The sequence below is a fragment of the Bufo gargarizans genome, chromosome 2, assembly GCF_014858855.1.
Source record: "Bufo gargarizans isolate SCDJY-AF-19 chromosome 2, ASM1485885v1, whole genome shotgun sequence".
Taxonomy (NCBI): Eukaryota; Metazoa; Chordata; class Amphibia; order Anura; family Bufonidae; genus Bufo; species Bufo gargarizans.
This window is the reverse complement of record NC_058081.1, coordinates 396,579,155-396,586,153: the sequence shown is the minus strand read 5'-3', so window position 1 is coordinate 396,586,153 and position 6,999 is coordinate 396,579,155.

Sequence of the window (6,999 nt, the reverse complement as noted above, 5' to 3'; positions counted from 1 at the left end):
TCTGTGAGGGATTATTAGGGCAACTCAGGGTCCTAGGTATCCTGGGTATGAGCCGCCCTACCATCCAGGTCCGCTCATACGGTGAGGAGTTAGGGTGTGGATTAGGGGCGCTTTAGGAGGTGACCTGCTCCCAGTACCCAGGCCTAGTTGTATTCCCATATACCCACCTTAATCGTACAGTGGGGAGTTTCCCGCACTCCCCACAGTGACAGACTGGGACTGGATGGAGACCCTGATCTCCCATGCACAGCAGCCAAAACCACCTTAGCTTAAAGGGGTTTTCCGGGATTTACATATTGATGGCTTATCCTCAGAATAGGTAATTAACATCAGATTGGTGAGGGTATGTATGACTCCCTGGACCCTGCTGATCAGCTGTATGAACATGCACTCTGGTGAGCACTTAGGCCTTTTCCTAGGCCATGTAAAATAGTGTTCATCCATCACATGTCCTGGGTAGAGCTCAGCACCATTGATAATTGGGCTGGGCGTGATACCGAGCAGCGCCACTATATAATGTACGGTACTGTGCTTGGCAAACTGCGATGTGGCCATGGCGCTCATCAGAGCACTGTGGCCTTCTCAAACAGCTGATTGACTGAGGATAGGTCATCAATATGTAAATCCCGTAGAACCCCTTAAACTAAGGGTCCAAGTAGAAAGAGCTTGGATATCCAGCATCTGTATAACAATTATCATGCAAGAGTGGCAGGTGGTATGGCAAATGCGTATGTAGGGTGATATATCTATAGTGTTGAACAGAGTCAGTCACTTACAATATAGACCCCAAAAACAAGAGAGAAGAAAAGGCGCCAATCCCCGTTAGGACACAAAGTTGTGGAGAAAAGGAAAGGAAAGCCAGGGGTGGGAAATAGGACTTAGGACTGGATGGCACATGATTTACGAATAGTACGTGGTACTATAAGTGAACACAGCTATATAAAGGAAGGATATAAATAAATGGATAGTATAATTTGTGCTGTTCTTTCCAAATTTAATTCATACACTGTATTATTACCTCTTCTTTTACCTATGTTGTTTCAATGTATTGTTCTCTGCTGCCATCTGCTGGCCGGAATTCATATGCTGCACGCCTTGTTCTTGTTATTAAACTTTTTCTCTGCTGGGCGTGGTTTTAAGCAGCCTTGGTCATTGTCACTTCCTGTAGCCATTTTCAGTGCTGTATTCCTGTGTGACTGGAGACACACACCTTGGCTTGTGAAGGCATCCGTTTTTGACCAGCAGTTAGCCTCAGGAAAGACATCTACGTGACAGCATCTACTCTGCTACCGCATTACAGTATTGCATCATCGAATGTCGCTGCTTTGGATCAAATAAACCCACGTTTGATTGCATCCTCGTCTCTACGTCTGGGTCCATCTAACCTGAGCATCTGCCGGTCCGGTCTGCTCCACTGCTTGGATACGAAGGTAGGAAAGTCACACAGTCATTATCAGTTACACCTTCATTCACCTTCATGTGGGGACAGAACATAATAAAAAAATTAATAATAAAAATTAATTATAGAAACTGTGAAATGCCCCTCAGGGCAGCTTCACACAAGTGGCATTAACTTACACTAATAAATGAAATGCCCCTCAGGACAATTTCACACAAGTCACACTCACTTCACTAGGGGGTAGTCATCAGCATAAGCACATGACACCTGTGACTAGACCCCCGGCCAGGATCGCATGTAGAGTAGTAGTGATGGAAGGCAGCAGGAATCCAGTGCTTCTGATCAATCACCTTTAATACACAAATGTGGCTTAACGCGTTTCGGGGATAACAATTCCTCTTCTTCAGGAGCATTACATACATGCACAGGTGTCATGTGCTTATCCTGATGGATACCCCCTAGTGAAGGGAGTGTGACTTGTGTGAAATTGTCCTGAGGGGCATGTCATTTATTATATTTTCACCATTTATATTAGTGTAAGTTAATGCCACTTGTGTGAAGCTGCCCTGAGGGGCATTTCACTATTGCTATCATGAATTTGTATTATTATTTTTTTAATTATACTATCCATTTATTTATTTCATTCCTTTATATAGCTGTGTTCACTTATAGTACCACATACTATTCGTAAATCATGTGATAAAGCCATCCAGGCCTAAGTCCGATTTCCCACCCCTGGCTTTCCTTTCCTTTTCTTTACGACTTTGTGTCCTAACGAGGATTGGCACTTTTTCTTCTCTCTTGTTTTTGGGGTCTATAATGTAAGTGACTGACTCTGTTCAACACTATAGGTATATCACCCTACATACGCATTGATTAATTTGTGAGGTGTTTGTAGTCACGAACACTTTGTTTGAGCTGCCTCCCCCTTCTTTCTCTTTCTCATCCTCTCTCTCTTACACGACTTGAACCTTCCCCCCCCCCTGTCGGCGCCCAGATTTCTTCATTCCTTTGGGATACGGTGTGATCCCCAAGTGTCTGAATTAACTTCCGCATTTTTCTGCTCTATTATTAGGTGGTATCGCAGCAAGGGAAGATTCCACCCAGGATTAAAAGGTGACCCTTCCTCAACATCTACAATACAATGAACATAAGATATATGGTATTGGGTGTTGAACTTAGATAAATTTCACTGCCTGTAATACACTGTTAAAATAAAACAAAAAAGGATTTATTTAAAAACTCCATAAAAAGGTCAACTAGGCACTAAGCTCCGTGTGTATTACGTTCAGCAAATGGGCTAAAGGGGAACCTATGAACAATGAAAACATGTGTATAGTCCAATTTACCTCCTGTAATCTGCTCAGGCTGAGATGGAGTATGTATTATAATATGGCGTTTGCCAGTATGCATCAAAGGAAAATCCTGCAGTATCCTTGCAAACACCCTCACAGCTGTGTGTCTACAACCACCCTCTATCCCATTTTCCCCAGTTTGAGTGGGGCGTTCCTCTCAGAGAAATATATCAACACTTATATGCCTCCTACAAATGCTTGACGTGTTTCTAGACCGCAGTGCTTGTGGTCTCTCATTAGGAGCAAGATTAGGAGCACTGGTAAAACTAGCAGCTGCAGCCCATGCTGACCACCACTGATGGTGTGCAGTCAGCTGCGTGAAGCCTCCAGTGCTAGGACAGCCCACGACTGCGCCGGATGTCAACGCTCTAGGGACCAGAACATGGAGTTCTGTAAGCAAGTATGTATGAATCTTCTGATCAGAGAGGCAGGTTGATAGCACTTGGGAAAAAAAAACAAAAAACTCTTTATTCCCAGAGAAACCTTTGAAGAGGTTATCCAGCAAATTTAAATTTTAAAACAGCTCACAATGGTATACAGTCATTGGCTGAGCACATATTCCAAGAAGAACCAAAATGCACAGGGCAGTAGGGAACCATCTACAGCGAGACTGAAAATAGTGTTTGCTATTTGTCAGTTATATACATGATCAGACTGGAAACCTTTAGGTTCCCATGTTGTAGCAGATCCAAACTGACAGAAAGCAGGGCAACACAAGTCGGCAGGGAAAACAGAAGTAGACAGTGTCATGACCCCTCCCATGACAGGTGAGAAGATCAGGGATATTGGCAGCATGTGAGGCTGACAGTCTTTGTTCTCACCTTGCAGTTTGTTGTTTAGCGATGACCACACCCCTTGTCAGGAGTTGCCTGTGGTCATCACTGAGGCTCTATTTCGTTCACTCTTACACTGCTTACCATGCGGTTGATATTTATTGCTTGGTGTTTGTTGAGCTGGTGTGTTGTTCCTGTGGATCACCGACTTCTCTATTCCCTCTTTTAAGATAAGTGCTTTTGTTGTGCATTTAGTTGTGAGTCTTGTGTGTTGTGTTTCTAGCCCTCAGGGAGACACTGGGTCCTTTACCTGAAAAACAACCAGTAGTCTCATTCCCTGCCACCGTTCCTAGGGCTTCCAGGGCCTAGGTTCCGATGTATGAGTTTTTCCACCTTCAGGGTCTACTCATAATGGCAGGAGTCAGGGAGAGAGATCTAGGGATTCCTAGGAGGTCACTATTCCTCTTAGCTTTGAGCTCTAGACTCTGGTTTATTTCCTTCTCGTGTTTTCTTCTGTTGTCCCCTCCCCATTACATGTGACAGACAGGCCTGCAGTACAGCCCAAAATACTGCCTCAAGAGAACAAAATACTACATTTCAGTTTAACTGCATCATGGACCCGAGAACAGTGATACAGATTACTTCAGAAGTTATAACCAAACAAATCCTCAATAGAAATGAGAAATCATATGTGAGCCGAACTCAATAGAACCAATAAACAAACACACATTAACATAAATTGCAAATATTTTATTAATATGTCACTTGAAAGATGACAAAAATTCAGACAATAATGAATATAATAAGTATGATGCAGTATTTTTTATGAATTGTATTATGTTCACTCTTTGGTCCATATTAGGGGCAATATAAATGATATGATTGAATAGAGAGATTGTTTATATGCTTATATTATTACTATCATGATATATATACACAATTTTATTGGGGTGGATGTGATTTGGGGCTACTTTCTGCAGGCATGGTTTAATTATGAATTTGGGGATATATGGTGATATGATATTTATTAAACTTATTTATTATGGTATAATCATGAATCTGATGATGAGTGAGGATAGGTAATTATTTATTTATATATTTATTTATTATTCCCTAAATTTATTTATTTAGTACTTAGTATTTATTGATATTTTATTACAATATTCTGGACCTGTCAGGGTTCAGGTGCCAGTTGTATCCCCTTTGCTCCTTCCGTCTCTCCCCTCTCTTTTCCCGTTTTCTTTTTCTCCGCCCCCTTTTTCCATTCTATTCCCCACGGCTCCCCCCGCTTTCCCTTTCCCCCCTTTCTCCCTCATTTTATGGTGTTATTATCAATTGATGCTGATGCCTTTATCTTGAATGTTGGTACTTGTACCCTGACCTGACATGATGGTAGTATGGAGGGTGTACACCTCTAGGTCTGTATTATAGTTGGGGAATTGCCCTTATTTCTGGTGACGGACACTGGGGCTGCCGATGTGCTAGGAAGGTGTAGGCTATTGCGCAGTTGCCGGTATCATGACAACATTGGCCGCATTTGATTCAGCATGACATAGCTGGATCACGTGGTAAGGTATAGACATGACTCACCAGTGAGGATCTGTTCTGCTCATGTCAGAGGTGGAAGTGATGTGGCGCATTGATCCTCTGGTTTCTGTGTGGGCGGAAGTAACGTAGGTGCTGTGCTGGCATAGTGGAGGATAGGATACGGGTGGAAGTGAGGGCATGATCTCACATCCGGGTTTGCGTAAGGGGTGGAGTTGTTTTAAGGCAGCGAGGCAGCGGATTGGCCCAATATACTTTGATATGTGGTATTTACATGTGTTGGTTTCTTGCTAGCGACAATGTGATATAGCGTGGATGCAGGTGGCACATTAGGACATCCGTTTTGGGATGTGAGATTCATACACTGGGTCTACCAATTGATATTTTCTGCAAGCATGCCAACACCTGCACTTTGACTAAAGCTCGTGTCTCCTTTGAGCCTGTGCAGAGATTATCCATCCTGTTAACATTTGGGCTGATTAGAGACAGGAGCTTTGGGTATATAACGTTCCTTGTGTATCCTTGGTGGGGCGCGGTTCTGTAGCGCGACTACATTACTGCATCATACTTATTATATTCATTATTGTCTGAATTTTTGTCGTCTTTCATGTGACATTAATTAAATATTTGCAATTTATGTTCATGTGTGTTTATTTATTGGTTCTATTGAGATTACTTCAGACGGGAAAGGAGGAGAAGAAGATCCCTTTATTGTCCCTCAGTGGGGAAATTTTGGCATAACAGCAGAAGTCACATTCACAACAGTAGCAAAAATAAGAGTAATTCGAAATTAAAGAGTAAAATACAAGAAAAACATAACACAGAGTTTACTTAAAAAAAATTTGTTTTGACATCTCTCCTCCCTCTCCCAGCTGTCATCTATTAGCAGTGATTGCCTCCCTATATATCTCCTCCCCATACTGCCTCACCTTGCGGTTTATACAACTTCCTGGACTGTGTTGATGCTAGAAGCTGCTACTGCTGCATCCACAAGATAAGTCTGTTCCTTTATTTCCTGTGGTCTTGATCCTAGGTGACCCTGACTCCCTCCGTATTTAGTGTAGGGAGCCGGTGGTCATGTCCCCTCACTATTATAGGGTGTTCAGGTGTCATACAGTCGAGGAACGAGGGTATGCAATTATCTACCATAGAGATTTTTGCATAGGCTGAGCAGTAAGGGAGAGTGCTAGAGCTGTAACAGGGCTTACCCTCTTGTTCCTTAGTTTTGGATCAAGTCAGAGGGATCTTCATTTGTGTCTTCTAGTTTTCTGCAACACCATCCATGACAGGTGGTTATAAATCCTAACTGCTGCTGGGAATAAGGACCTCAGATAACGTTCCTTCTTGCACCTAGGATGCAGCAGCCTGTACTGCAGGAGCTCTCCAGCTCCACAACAGCTTTTTGCATGGGGTGGGAGACCTTGTCTAACAGTGATGTTAATTTTGCTAGAGTTCTCCTGTCACCCACCTCCTGCACTGGATGGAGGGAACAACCTAAGACAGAGCTGGCCTTCTTAATGAGCTTATCTAATCTCTGTCTCTCAGCCACAGATAAGCTGCTCCCCCAACAAACCACACCATAGAATATGGCTGATGCCACCACAGAGTCAAAGAAGGTCTTTTGGCGTGCAGGGGACACTCCTAAGGACCTTATTCTTCTCAACAGATAGTCTGCTCTGACCCTGAAAAGAGCATCAGTGTTAAGGCTCCAGTCCAGTTTGTTGTTCAGGTGAACACTCAGGTACTTATAAAAGAGTCCACCACCTCAATGTCCATTCTCTGTATGTTCACCGGAACCGAATCAGAGGGCCTGTGTCTGCGGAAATCCACCACCAGCTCCTTGGTTTCGTCAGTGTTGATCTGGAGCTGGTTCCGTTGACACCAGTCCACAAAATTCTTTGTCCCCTCTCTGTACTCTGAGTCGTCC